The 15,542-nt window shown below is 41.8% G+C and overlaps 1 protein-coding gene across 1 annotated transcript in view; it reads right to left on the bottom strand.

Annotated features, from left to right (window-relative positions):
- FBXO10 (F-box protein 10) overlaps positions 1-15,542 on the bottom strand; it is a 175,874-nt gene that overhangs the window by 101,823 nt on the left and 58,509 nt on the right. The window lies entirely within an intron of this gene.

Here is a 15,542-nt window from a genome sequence, read left to right as displayed (position 1 = left end):
TGAATAGCACCGAACGCAAGCAGTGTGAATAAGGCCTTAGTGCAACACATGACTGCAAAAAAGGAAACATGACCTATTTTCTGTGTGTGCTGAGGTGCGTCACAGTTCATTTATTTTAAATAAGCTGCCTATGACACTGGGGTTGACTACTAAAGGAAAATAGGCTATTCACTTTGCAAGGGAATTTCAATATACAATCATGTCCAAAAATAAATGTATTTCCTTGAATGTAATTGGCTATTCGTTGCAAAGTGAATTTTCACCATAATCACTATACTAAGAGAATACTCCCTCGCAAAGTAAACAGCGTATTTGTCTTTAGCAAAGCAAAGTCTAAAGCTTCTAAACATCTGAAAATGCATTTGTGACATTCTGGGGTGAATGGGACCTAACTGTGCTGTACATATCTTGTATAGAAAGCAGAGCTGTGGTGGGACCCAGATGGTCCTCCCACAACAGGCTGCCTGCAGAAAATGACATGCATGCGTATGCAAGACCAGCCATCCTGCCTAAGGAGAGAGACCCCTAGTGACTGGTCTTTATAATAGTAAACTCCTGCACACAACGTGTTTAAAGATACAATTTTTTTTAGTCCAAGTTTCAGCTTTTAGAACCTTTGAAAAAAAATTGTCCTCTTGCAGTGACTCTGTACAGTCACAAAATATAAATTCAAGAACCACTCAGCTCTTGTGAACCCAGGCTATAATGGACACAACCCTTAGGGTTGCATCATTATGCAAGCAGTGGAATGCTCCATATAACAGCACTCAAAACATGAGCACCATTCTATGCCGCACAGAGGACAAGCAAAGCCAGAGAAAAGAGGAAGGACCCTGCTTGTCACTAGCTAGAAGAGACCTGGCTACGCACTGTGTACTAACAATTTATTTAAAGGTATGGGTCAGCATGCATGCTGCATTCGCTATCTTTTCATGGTTCTGTACTTAGTGGCCAGACAAGGGGTCTTCTGAGAGGACATATATCTGCAGTGCATACCTCTCTCACTGAGCCAAACTCAAAACATTTCTATATGACCCAATGGGATAAGGACCTGAACCTTATATTTAATCTGACTGAGTGGCAGGACATGCCTAAACTTATCTAAAGTTTTCATCAATATGACTCTAATGGAAACCAATTATAAACCGCTCCTGTGCTGGTACCCGATTCTAAACCAGGTAGCCAAAATGCATCCTTTCACATCGCCAAATTACTTTAGACTATGTGGACAATTGGGGATGATGCATCAGGTCTGGTGGCAATGTCTTCTCATGACTAGGTTCTGGATCCGGATGTTTAAAGTGGATGTGATAATGTCATAATGTAGAGTATAATATTTCCTATCATTTGAGCCCAGTCTTGCCACAAAGTTATTCCACCTTTGAGAAATCATCTTTTATTGTTCAGTCAGATAAATCTTGACAAACAGAGAAAAACTTTGTCAAATCCTCCCCCTTGCTGTGAGTGACAGGTGATTTACATATCTCGTGCACTAGCCTAAGAGACATGCATTATTTTTGAATTCCCTTCCACTCCTTTCTTCTGCTGCTTCTGCCAGAATTGGATGTTCCCCACCTCAGCATGATTTGCCATGCTGAAGTCATGTGGGGGCTTTCCTGTCTTTTCACTGGATGTTAGAGATCATAGCAGAAGTTCAGTGTAAGAAATACACAGGAGAAAATGCATATTGACAAGGGGAGTGTAGAGGTGGGTGGGGAGTCTACTGACATCACGACTCCACCCACCGAGCTCCAGACAACAGACCCACCCACAGAATATGCAGTTTTTCAGGTCTCATAGCAGACAGAGGGGAGACATTTGACAGGTAAAGATACATGAAGGAGGCATGTATATCCTTACAGATAACCCCTATGGCAGTAGTTTAGAAAGGATGACATTGGGTTTACATCCACGTTAACCTTATAAATTCAGTGACAGGAGTGAACATCCGCAGATCCTCAGAGGCAGCCCTCTTTCACAAACTACGATGAAGTGCCCAAGAAGCCGGTGCCGTTGATCACTTATATATTGTTAGCGGCAGTGATCACAATTGCTAGGCATTGGAAGCAGTTGGCTATTCCTCTTGATTACGTCAAGAACAAACTCGACTGGATTATGGTCAACGACAAACTCACTCATATACTTCATAACAACAAAAGTTTGCTAAAATATGTGACCCATGGGTTTCTTATATATTTTGGTTCCCCAATGAGCTCCGGGGCTGCCTACCACCTTCTCTCCTTATTTCTTCTCCCCCCCCCTTTTTTTTTTTTCTTTCTTCCTTTACTTTTTCCCTTTTCACCGTTATCTACATTTAATATACATTCAGTTGTCTTTAGGGCTTTATACAGTTGTATGTTGAATGCTAGCATCAGGGATTAGGGGGTCTCCCCGCTTCTCCTTACCCGACATTTTCTTCCTACACGCCTCCCCCCCTTATTGCCCCATACCATGTCTTTACTCCTGTCTTCCATTATATAGAGCTGCATTTCTGGTTACCGATAATAAATATTTACTCCCTGTTTTTTTGTAGATCAGGTTTAATGTCCTTTTGTTTGTTTTTTGACAATTATGGATAGTACAACTAACTTTTGAATATCAACCAGAGATCATTTTATGACTAATGTATGTCCTTTTTTCTGATGTTGGATTTTGCATATTTTCTCTGTTCACATGTTATTTACTTGTGTCTTGCTATGATAACAACCTGAGAATTGACTTTGTTCAAATGTTATTTCGGTTGATACCAGATCTTTTCAATAAAAATATTGAAAAAAAATAAAAAGTACTAAATTGTAAAAATACTCCGCAAATCCTGATTTTGAGATGTTAAAGGTTTGCTGCATTATGCTAATGATGTGTATAATATGTATTTAACTTTAGATATGTACCAAGAAATTTCCTGAAGAAGCGACTTTCAGTCGCAAAACTAGTTGAAATACACGATCAACTTGGACATTAGTCGCTGTACCCTGAACTTTCTTATTTTAGGAGGCCGGGTATCATTTGATTGTACACTTGTCTATTGTTATTTTGTTAATTATCAACAACTGTTTTTAAATCTATAATTTTTTCAAAATAAAAATTATTTTATTAATTATACTTTTTGTTTTTATCTGGGTATCAAGACAGTCCTCGATTCCATTGGGTGGTGCATGGTTGCTTGTGGTCGGAGTAGCCCATGTTAAGTTCCCCCCTGCTCTTTCTGTTTTTCATACAAAATATAGGAGGATGAGGATACCAACTACCTTCTATTAATATTAAAAAATGTATAAGGCACTATAATTATTTTTTACATTTGATATGGACATGGAGTTGCCGGCCCTTCTCTCTTCTACCAGCATGTTAAACCCTTTCATTTCCTTGATGTTTTTTTTGTTGGATTACTCATGTCATACAACACTGTACCCAAATTTTACATTTTGTGAAACGGATCAAGATTTATTTTGATGGCATTTATTAACCACTGGGCTTTTTACTATATGAAAAAAAAAGCTGAAGAAAAAAAGTTTGACTTTATTTCTGTTAATAAACATAATGTAGCACATAAACAAGCAAAAATTATCCCTTTTTGAAAAATGGACACTCTGAGGTGATATTTTTTGCCCCAATTTTTAAAAATGAAGAAAAATGCTGGTATTGAGGTGGTTACAGTGTATTCAGCCTTTAAAAGGCAGCTACTGAAGCCAAGCCTTTGCGTCATTAGTGGAAAAAAGTTCCCCGGAGGACGAAATGGTTTCACTTTAATTGCATTTTGTTCAGTGCCTAGCTGTCACCGATAAACCCAGCACTTTAAACCACCCCCAAACAATCTCACAATCAGTGATGAAATAATGGCACTTTAAAATGTTCCAAACCAATCCCACAATAATTGATGGTTAGTAGTATTTTAAGTCTCCCTCTCCCCATTGTTGACAGTCCTCGATTCCATTGGGTGATGCATGGTTGCTTGTGGTCGGAGTAGCCCATGTTAAGTTCCCCCCTGCTCCGTTTTCCATACCAAATGTAAATAATTTTATTGGCACATTAAAAAAATACAAAAGCAGATGCGTTTCGGCACACCGCCTTTAATCGTGCAGTGTTCAAGGCAGTGTGCCGAAACGTGTCTGCTTTTGTATTTTTGTTTTAAGATGAGCCAATAAAAGTATTCATATGCGATATGGACATGGAGTTGCCAGCCCTGCTGTCTTCTACTATTGTCTAATGCAGCGTACACACGACTAGACTTTCCATCAGACTAGGTCTGACGGTCTTCCGGAGGGACTTTCAGTGGAGTTCCGATGGACTTTCCAAACGAACGGACTTGGCCACACAGGAACGGACTAGGTCCATTCGAAAGTCCGTTAGTTTTGAACGTGATGATGTAAACGGGACTAAACAAGGAAGTTCAATAGCCAGTAATTAATAGCCTCCCTTTTCCGTCGTATTTGGTCCATCGGACTAGCACACAGATATACGGTTCCTGATTTTAGTCTGTCGGAATTGAGTCCGTCGGATAGATTTGAGGTCCATCGGATTTTTTCTTTTGAAAAACGATCGGATTGTTCGATGGACTAATCCCTTCGGACCTAGTCTGCCGTAAAGTCCGGTCGTATGTACGCGGCATAAGTGTTCTTTGGACAACACAGCAGCCAGAGCACCCTATCGTGGACTTCATTTTACATCCAGGAGGCTCCCTTTGTGAGAGCACTGCAATCCCTTGTCTACATATAACATGCTGGTATTGAGATAGTTAAGAATATAATTTTTATAAGCTGGTTAAGGTAAAGGGGGCCCACTTGTGGATACGTGTGTAAAAGTTTCATCAAACGTTTTTCAGCACACAGCTGACTTCCAGTCATTCCATGGATAAAACCAACAGCAATCATTATGCAGATTCCCTTACCTCCCATGGCAGCTTCTGCAAAGCAAGAGGCTACAAAGATATGTTACAGAGATGTCAAATATCTTGGTTCCTGCACAAATATATTAACCTTTTCAAACATAGCTGTGAATGTTAATAGTAGCTCATTCACATAACGCACCCAATTTGTTTTTCTTAAGAAAGGGAGAGGTAGTGGTCCTTAAAATTGCATAAACATGCCACATTTGAAATCATGTTCTTGTTATATAATAAAATTAAATGGGATGCAAAGATTTTTGTATGCTTCATTTCTCCTCCGAGGAGCAACAATATAAAAATCAACTGCGCTTCTGACCTTCACCATTTGCTGGCTTTTGAAGCTGGGGACTAGCAACTGCGATTCTTGACATGCAGCCTGAGCAATAATCATGGAAGATTTACTTTATTAACCCATCAAGTAACAGACTTTTCACATAGAGTAGTTACTGTTCCTGCATTTCAATAAGTCCCTTCCATTATGCGCACAGACTTTTATTTAGTCTTTACAGATATCCATTGGTAATTGTACAGAATTGCTCCCTAATTATAGGGTACTACTTTTTTCACCTGGTAAACATAACGGTTTGTATTCCAAACCATTATGTAATTATGCAGCTTGGGAAAAAATATGGATGCTTTTACAGTTTCATACAATTTTCTCTATGAAATATAAAACATTAGTGCAAACTGCAGGTGCTCGCTATCCATGAAATACAAAATGCCCATATATCTGAATTGTAATTGACAAGCACAAAAAAACAGTCCTTGATAACAGCAGTTATATTCCAAATGAAAACTCATTACATACTGCATAGTAAAAAAGTAATCTACTGTATTGCTACATAACTAAACACAAGCAAAAAAAATTAACAGATGTACAATAGGATACAATATACCACCAATGAGCTATAGGTTATATGGCACAGTGTGCAAAATAGCGGCGTTTTACCGCCGACGCAAAGGGCGGTGTGGTGTGAAAGGGGTCTTAAAGTAATGCAGTGCCGTATCACAAAAAATGGCCTGGTCTGAAAGGGGGGTAAATCTGGAGGTCAAGTGGTTAACCACCTCCACTACCAGTGTGAACAGCCTAGAAACACTTGCTGTGTGTTTACATTTGATGGCGGCCATGCTGATGGGTTTTACTTTCTCTTTATTCCCCTGCAAAGTAAAAGCATAATGGGTGAGTATGCATTGCATACTTGCCCATTATGTGGCACTTAAATGCAAACGAAGCTCGCAATGTCCCCGTTTATCTTTGCCCCTCTTCCTTCCTTGGCTGCAGACTCCAGCTCTGTGACTGGCGGAAGCTGTGCGACGCGCGCGTGGGAGCCGCCAGTCATGGCACACGCTGGGGAAAAAACAGCACGGAGGGCTGTTTCTTCACTGCTCATGCACCGATGACATCATCGGCGCACTACAAGGTAAATATCTCCTAACAGGCACATGTTTAGGAGATATTTTCAGTAAATATAAGTAAGCCTTATTATAGGCTTACCTATATGTAAAAATGTCTCAGGGGGGTTTACAACCACTTTACCTCTCCCAGAAGCCAGCAGCATTTCTGCAGGAAAAAAGCCTGATGCATTTTTCAAGCTTTTACTGGTGTCAAGCTCCTGGGCATTAATTCATTGCATTGGCCAGAACAAATCTTTTTTTTTTTTTTTCCATTGAAATTAATTAATGCTCAATCACTAGCAAATATGGAATTAAAAAAACATGCGTGAGTGGCCATTAAATTTAGAAGAAAAGAGGTTTAACCTTAAACTGAGTAGAGGGTTCTTTACTGTAAGAGCAGCAAGGCTGTGGAATTCCCTTCCACAGGCGGTGGTTTCAGTGGGGAGCACTGATAGTTTCAAAAAACTATTAGCTAAACACCTGAATGACCACATACATACAGAGTTATACAATGAAATACTGACATAAAATCACACACATAGGTTGGACTTGATGGACTTATGTCTTTTTTCAACCTCACCTACTAATAAGGCTATGTAAAAGTGATAAGTAGTGCACCAGAAAAAAAATATAATAATGAGTGCAGCTACCCCTTAAAGAGTGGACGGACCACTCACAATAAGTGTATAAATATGTGTGAAAAAGGTTGTAGCACTAACTCATACAGAACTTAATTTTACAACATAAAATTGTAAATTCATCTATAACACCCAAATAGTGAAAAAGTGTTTTACAAGTAAAATCCAAATCAATTTCTTCAATATAAATTCATAAAAAGGTCCAATCACCGTGAAAAAAGGACAAAGAAAAAAAAAAAGAGAAAGAAATTTCTTAAATGGTGCTCCACCACAAAAAGTGCATAAAAATGCAAACTCATCAGAGCTATAAAATAATCAAGCGCTCGAACTGGTAGGTTTCTTCCAACCAACAGCATATATGAGAACGATCCCTCTCTCTTTGGCACTAATCAGACAATAGGACTCGGGAAAAACAGATAGGTGATCATAGTGCAATATGATTATTGCAAATAGATAAAGGCAAGTAGATAACGTAATGTGCACTTGCATTTAGATGTGCTATATGCTAGCACCATGTACAGCTTAGAATCAATGTGCACGCCATTCTGTTAGCCGCGGTGTGCTTGCCAAAGCACAAGGGTTGGAAACCAAAATTACGCGATGCAACGTCAGTAGAACGCGGACATGCAGCCTCTATGCATTTCGTGTAACACACATCATCAGGAAGCACTAGCGTTTAAGTGTATTTAGCAGCTTTTAGACGCTTCTAGCAGTTTTTAGTAGAGTCAAGCGTTTTTTCTGCCCAAACGCTGCTGCTCCTGGATGCACTGGCAGTGTTTTGTTTTTTCCTGCCACTAAATGCTGGGAAAAGCCAGTGTATGCACGGACACATAGGCTAACATGCAAAAACGGTTAGAGGCAGGAAAAAGAAAAAAACGCCAGGCATCCCTAGAAGCAGCTGTAAAAATGTCCAATGTGCATAAGGCTTAATACACGTTGAAAACACACTTCTACACAGTGGCTATAGTCCCAGAGGTGAATGAGAGTTTGTTTTAAAATGCTTTTGCTCTGCATTGTCTGGGCACAGGTTCCCTTTAAAGTACACCTGTTACAAACAAGCTATAAAAACGCTGCATGTAATGAAAAATACACAAGCAGAGGTTTAAAAAAGCATGGTAAAAAGATATGGTCATGTATTTCTGATAAATATCTCAGACTGCAAAAGTCCTTATTCCGTTTGTGCTGTAAAAACAACTTCATTTGCGAGTTTTTCACCTGACAGGTATAAAAAAAAAAAAAAAAGAAACCCAGAAAAAAAGCAGTCCTCTAGCAGGAAGGACATTTTGTATTTCCCCGTGAGAATGTTTAAGTTGAGTCATAATTCACAAATATGCCAGAGAATATTACTCTTACAATACATGTTACTCACACACCAGGAAGAATTTTCCAGATTTCTGGCTCTTAACAGCCCTGCGGTATCTGTAGCTGCTCCCCCGAGGAACATCAAGCTTGTACTGTTTGACAAAGCACCTTACACGGTTCAGCTGCTTACAACGCACTGAAGCAACCGAACCTCTATGGTATTAGTGCATTATTTATAAATAGACTGTGCGGAAAACACTGACACATTGTTATCCTTGTTATACCGCTACTCTACAATACTGACATCTGTCATAAGCCTTCTTTAGCCTATCATGGCTAACAGATCCAATCATTTAGAACAGAACTGGTCACTTAATTGAGAACTGTGGGTTTTGTCATAAAAAGTTGTAAGGTGTGTAAGGTGCTGGTGTGTTAATATTTTTCATCATCATGCTTCCAGTTGCCATGGCATAAACTATATGCTACTAAACAACAAAAGTGGATGTAAACATTATCCTATTATGAAATTTGGCACTGAAACTATGTATGCATTTGTGTGATCATATGCTTTTGATCCCCTGCCTAAGTATGTTACCCCAGCATTTATTATTCCTGATATGCATACTGTATGCTGTACCATGTCATAGTGTTAAAAGTATCCCGTTCTCTTTGTATTTCTTCCTTTGTATGAAACGCGTGATGATCCCGTCAGTCCCTTTGCTTTCCTATTTCAGTTTTCTAGCTGTGCTGGGAGAGTAGCCTGCCTGTCCTCTAATAGCCAAGATATGTGTTGACACATCCCTCTGCACAGCTCTTTACTGGGAAGATCATTATACTGCTATTTCTTTGGCTCCTACTGACACACCCCCTTGCAGTCTCCACTCCCACCTCTCTAATCCCCTTTTTTACTTTTTTTTTTTTTTTTAAATAAGTGATCACATTGCCTGTATACTCAGCTGCATAGAACCTGGGGGAATAGAAACAGCACACCCGTGGCCAAAAGTTTTGAGAATTACACAAATATTTATTTTCCCAAATTCTGCTGCCTCTGTTTTCATGATGACAATTTGCATATACTCCAGGATGTTATGAAGAGTGATCAGATGAACTGCAAATAATTGCAAAGCCCCTCTTTGCCATGAAATGAACTTAATCCCATAAAAAAAATAATTTCCACAGAATTTGTGAAGAAGGCCTCAGGGCACCAAAGAAAGTCCAGCAAGCATCAGGATCATCTCCTACAGTTGATTCAGCTGTGGGATCGGAGCACCACCAGTGCAGAGCTTGCTCAGGAATAGCAGCAGGTATGAGTGCATCTGCATGCACTGTGAGGAGAAGACTTTTGGGGGATGGCCTGGTGTCAGGAAGGGCAGCAAAGAAGCCACTTCTCTCCAGGAAAAACTTTAGGGACAGACTGATATTCTGCAAAAGATACAGGGACTGCTGAGAACTGGGGTAAAGTCATTTCTGATTAATTCCCTTTTTAGATTGTTTGGGGCATCCAAGAAAAAACCTCGTCCAGAGAAGAAAAGTTGAGCACTACCATCAGTCCTCTGTCATGCCAACAGTAAAGCATCCTGAAACCATTCATGTGTGGGGTTCCTTCATAGCCAAGGGAATGGGCTCACTTACAATATTGCCTAAGAACATAGCCATGAACAAAAAATGGTACAAAAGCATCCTTAAAGAGCAACGTCTCACAACCATCCAAGAACAGTTTGGTGAGGAACAATATCTTTTCCAGCATGATGGAGCACCTTGCCATAAGGCAAAAGTCATAACTAAGTGGCTTGGGGAAAAAAAACATTGAAATTTTGGGTCCATGGCTAGGAAACTCCCCAGACCTTAATTCCATTGAAAACTCGTGGTCAATCCTCAAGAGGCAGGTGAACAAAAAAAAAACACCTACAAAATCTGACAAACTCCAAGCATTGATTGCCTAAGAATGGGCTGCCATCAGTCAGGATGTGGCCCAGAAGTTGATTGACAGCATGCCAGGCCGATTTACAGGGGTCTTGAAAAAGACGGGTCAACACTGCAAATATTGACTCTTTGCATAAACCCAATGTAATTGTCAACACAAGCCTCTGACACTTATGAAATGCTTGTAATAATACTTCAGTATACCATAGTAACATCTGACAAAACGATCTACAAACACTGAAGCAGCAGACTCGGCTGTACACTGAGCTACCCAGTAAAAGGCTGTGCGGGGGGGACAAGTCTGATTATTGGAAGAGAGCAGGCTGAGTTCCCAGCATAGCTAGAGAACTGACCACGATGTATTCTCATGTCTAGTGTAGTTAGTTTTTAATAGGAAAGCAGAGGGACTGGCATGAACACAAAAGGAAGCAACACAAAGAGAACAGAATATTTTTACATGTGCATGGTACAGCAGGGAATAAGAAATGTTGGGTTTACATACTCTTTAAAGCCCATTGATGTACTGCCACATATATAGTATATGTACAGCCAGTTGGAAGTGGTTAAGGTGCAATTCCAAACAGAAAATAAAATTAATGAAGAGCTAATGCAATGTGTCACACACTATGCACATAAAAACTCACCGCAACGGAATGAAAATGCATGTACCTTGATATGCATTTAACATGTACTTGCATGAACACCGAATTGTGTTACATTGTGTTTTTATGTGCGTTGGCATGCATTGGTGATGCAGTCAGATACAGTATTTCACAAGAGTGAGTACATCCCTCACATTTTTGTAAATATTTTATATCTTTTCATGTGACAACACTGAAGAAATTACACTTTGCTACAATGTAAAGTAGTGAGTGTACAGCTTGTATAACAATGTAAATTTGCTGTCCCCTCAAAATAACTCAACATAGCCATTAATGTCTAAACGGCTGGCAACAAAAGTGAGTACAACCATAAGTGAAAATGTCCAAATTGGGCGCAAAGTGTCAACATTTTCTGTGGCCACCAGTGGCAGCCCGTGCATTAAGGGAGCACGGTCGCTGCCCCCTCCCTCCTGCCGCCCCCTCTATCACCAATAGATAGAGTCATGCAATGCAGGGGGTGATTTTGAAGCACCTGATTAGAGCCATAGGCTCTAATAGGCATCAAAAAAAAGGTGACCTGCGAGCGCCATGCTGGGCACTCGCAGGTCACTCATCTGTGTTAGAAAAGCGAATGACTATTACCTGTCAACTGATTGGCTGAAATGACAGGTTCTGATATTGGACGCCTATCAGTAGGAGAGGACAGGAGATGACGGACCCCACTCGTCGCCGTCACCCGCTGCCCCACCAAGACAAGGTAAGTGCTGGACAGATGGCGAGTGGGCGGGGATCACACCGGGGGACATTCAAGGGCACACAGACAGCATTTAATGGGCACACTGGCAGCGTTTGATGCGGAGCATGTGCAGTCAACTTCTTTGGTCAATCGAGGCCTGTTCTGAGTGGAACCTGTACTATTAAACTGCTGTATGGTCTTGGCCACTGTACTGCAGCTCACTCAGTTTCAGGGTCTTGGCAATCTTCTTATAGCCTAGGCCATCTTTATGTAGAGCAACAATTCTTTTTTTCAGATCCTCAGAGAGTTCTTTGCCATGAGGGGCCATGTTGAACTTCTAGTGACTAGTAAGAGAGAGTGAGAGTGATAACACCAAATTTAACACACCTGCTCCATATTCCCACCGGAGACCTTGTAACACTAACGAGTCACATGATACCGGGGAGGTAAAACGGCTAATTGGGCCCAATTTTAGCTCACTTTCGTTGGCAGCGGTTTAGACATTAATGGTTGTGTGTTGAGTTATTTTGAGGGGACAGAAAATTTACATTGTTATACAAGCTGTACACTCACTACATTACATTGTAGCATAGTGTAATTTGTCGCATGGGAAGATATAATAAAATATTTACAAAAATGTGAGGGGTATACTCACTTTTCTGAGATACCGTATATCCAGGATTGAACATCCCTCCCAAACTGCAGGTAACCACTTGGTGTGCAGCTACATGTAAACAGTGACTGGTGCTATCAGCCTGTCAATACTTTGACCATAATCCGCTGATTCTGGCCAATGGAATCCAGTAAATGCAGCTAAATGGTTGTGTGAAGGAAGCCTTGTGGGCAAGCTTGGGCTCTATGAGGAAGTGCTGAAGCTTTGCCCATCAGAAAGACCCAAGATGCAGAAATGACAGGAATATTTGGGAGGTGGACGGTCGCTACAAGTGCCTGCACTTTATACCTGCAGTAATATGCCCTTCTTCCACCCAATGACAAAGCCTCTTTAATTTCCCAGGCCAACACCTCTACTTCCACACTTTTAAAAACTAGCTCCAAATAAATGACTATTCTCAAATAGACTTACAGGAAAACATTGTCCTTGTCCCCCTTTTTTTTCAGCAAAACGTAAAAAATTTCAAAGGTACATTTTCAGGCATCGCCTATAGACAGCACCAATATGCATCCTTAAATATCTGGTTATTATTTTAGTTACATTTATTAGTGATATACAATCTTTTTTACACTCAATTAAAAACGCATCGCATATGTACTCTCCTTACTAGGATTACAACCTGGAAATGGGCTTCTGTTTGGTCCTCTTGTGTGAAACGGGTCTTAAAGCCAATCAGTTTTTCCAGGTGGACTCAATTGAACCTTCCATTCTCCTCTATGGAGTGGCGGATGGAAACGGATTTGTATCCGTTTACATCCACCTACCTCCAATCTGATTGTTTGGCAGTTGAGTGTAAACAAGCAGGTGGTCTGTTTACATTCAACTGCCCACTGAGGACAGCGGGCCATGTCTGTGTCGGCTCTGCATAAGTGTAGCGGACACAGACCGGCCACCTGCTTGCTCAGCGAGGATCAGCAGGCAGACTCCCGGCGAAGTCCTCCGCGTGTGGAAGGGGCCTTAGGCTCTCCATAGCTTACAAAAATGGTTTCTGATCGGGTCCGCCCGAAAAAAACTGACCCGTTGACCCGTTCAGTCCTCTCGTGTGAATATGCTATGCCAAATATCTTGCTTGCATTGAATACGCTTCAGCACTATTGCTTATAACACAGCTATCTGTGTTTGACACTAATGCTCTATTGCCTTAAAGTGGTGTTGCCACCCAAAAAAAAAAAAAAATTGTTTAAAATTCTTAAAAAAAAAAAAAAAATTGAAAAAAAAAAAAAATGTTTTACTCACCTCTAAATACCCGTTGCTAGGGGGTCCTTCGTAGTCTACCTTCTTCCTTGCCCTTGCCTGGTGACATCACTTCCCCTTGCCACGTGTCCCAGGTGACTGTGCGGCGTATCACGGCACCCTGCGCCGCTCGCGCATGCACAGTGGGTGCCCAGCTGTGAAGCGGAGCGGGGAACGAGGGGGGGGGGCTTTGTTCCCCCGCATCGCTGGACCAGTGGCGTAACTACAACCTTCAGGGCCCCGATGCAAGAAACCATGAAGGGGCCCCCTGAACCCCAGCCAGGGCCCTTCCCTTCCGAGTCCGGCGGTGGAACTCCAGGGCGTGGTCACAGGTATGACCTTTGTGAGCCCTGTAGTTCCACCACTGGTATCAGTAGTTTTTTTTTTTTTTTTTTTTTTTAGGTGCCCCATTGGGGGACTGTCCCTAGGCAGGATGGGGTCCCCGTCCCCAGAAGAGATGAGGTCCTTTTCTCCAGGGCAGATGAAGTTACTGCCCCCAGGTGAGAAGGGGTCCCTGTCCCCAGGGTAGGTGGGGGTCCCTGTCCCCACGTGAGAAGGGGTCCCTGTCCCCAGGGGGAGATAGAGGGGGTATGTAATGGTGTGTGGGGGATGGGGTCCTCTCACTCACCATGACCAAGCTGTAGGCCGCGCACTCATCCATGTTGGCCTGGGCTCCATCCAGTGTGCTGGACGGGCGATCAGCATATCTCCCAGAAAGACCTTTCATCATCTGTGTATGACGGGGGAGGAGGAGGGCTGGCAGACAAGCCTGCAGTGTCCTCCGGCGAGCCGGCTCTCATAGGGCTGCACTGCATCTGTGTGCTTAAAGTTTGTTTACCCGGGAGAAGTATGCAGTGCAGTGTGGGCCGGACTCTGGCTGGGGAGAACAGACATTGGACTGAGCGGCAATACATGGAGCAGGAGAGGGGTACTCTGAGGAGCCGGCTGAGGACACAGGTCATGCGGGGAATGCACAGCTAAAGAGCAGCCAGTGCGATAGTCGAGCATGGAGCTCTGATAGTCACCCTCCACCTCCAGCCACCTGTGTGCATGGTGCACTGGTACCCCTAGCTGCCTATGCTGCTGCCGGTCATATGTAGAGGGGGCTGCTTGGGCCCCCTGCATCACAGGGCCCGGTTGCGGTTGCGACTGCTGCACCCCCTATAGTTACGCCCCTGCGCTGGACCCTGGGACAGGTAAGTGTCCAATTATTAAAAGTCAGCAGCTGCAGTATTTGTAGCTGCTGACTTTTAATTATTTTATTTTTTTAGGGGGTACCCCACTTTAAGTTAAATGCCTTTATTGCCTTAAGTTAGATGCCTCTATTGTCTTTTCTTACATGCGCAGAGTGCTCCCACATGTGTGTATATCTTGACATTTTAAAATACCTCAAATTCTCCCAACCCAGTGATGCTCACTGTTCACCAGATATCCTCTTCTGCATCTCCATCAGCTGCAGCCAGCACAGAAATACCAGTGTCAGCTAGAGTCAGAGCCAAGAAGGTACAATACTTTGGCTGCTAGAACCGAGCACTGGGGAAAGGGTTGGAAGACTTTTTACTTCCACTGTCACTTTGCCCTGAATGGGAAAGTGACAGTCCTATTTTTTTTTTTTATTATATTGCTGTTCCCAATATAGAACTTGCTTGGGTGGTGCAGGTTAAAACCTCAAGGAAGATCAAGATATAGCGCTTTGAAGGCAAACTACCTGTTGTAGGTTGCAACTAATCAAGATATTGGGATCACAATGGTGATTAATGATAATGAATGAATGATATCATCATACCTTGGTTATTTGAAGAAGTATTAACTTCCCTGAGCCAATACGTTGCTGCAACTAGATCTGTAAGTTGTTGGATCACATTTATACTAGATTTGCATATTTGGATCTTGCAATTTTCCCAATTTGTCTAAAAAAAATTCTAGATTGGTCAGCTTGGATGAAGACCATTGGTGAACAGTATTTTTCCAAGTTTAGTCACAGATACTTAACTGGACTTTAGATATGGGCTTTACTGGCCCCTGGTATGCCATTTAAATGCCTGTTCGCATTCTTAACCAATTCACAATAGTTATAGTCCTTTGCCTGAGTTATCTCAAGATTCATTTTAAATCCAGGTTGTAACACTACAAATGTAAAAAATTCAATGAAGACAAA

Source organism: Lithobates pipiens, unplaced genomic scaffold (genome assembly GCF_037356315.1).
Source record: "Lithobates pipiens isolate NorthernLeopardFrog02 unplaced genomic scaffold, aLitPip1_a1.2 Scaffold_13, whole genome shotgun sequence".
Taxonomy (NCBI): Eukaryota; Metazoa; Chordata; class Amphibia; order Anura; family Ranidae; genus Lithobates; species Lithobates pipiens.
This window is presented reverse-complemented; position numbering and strand designations above follow the sequence as displayed.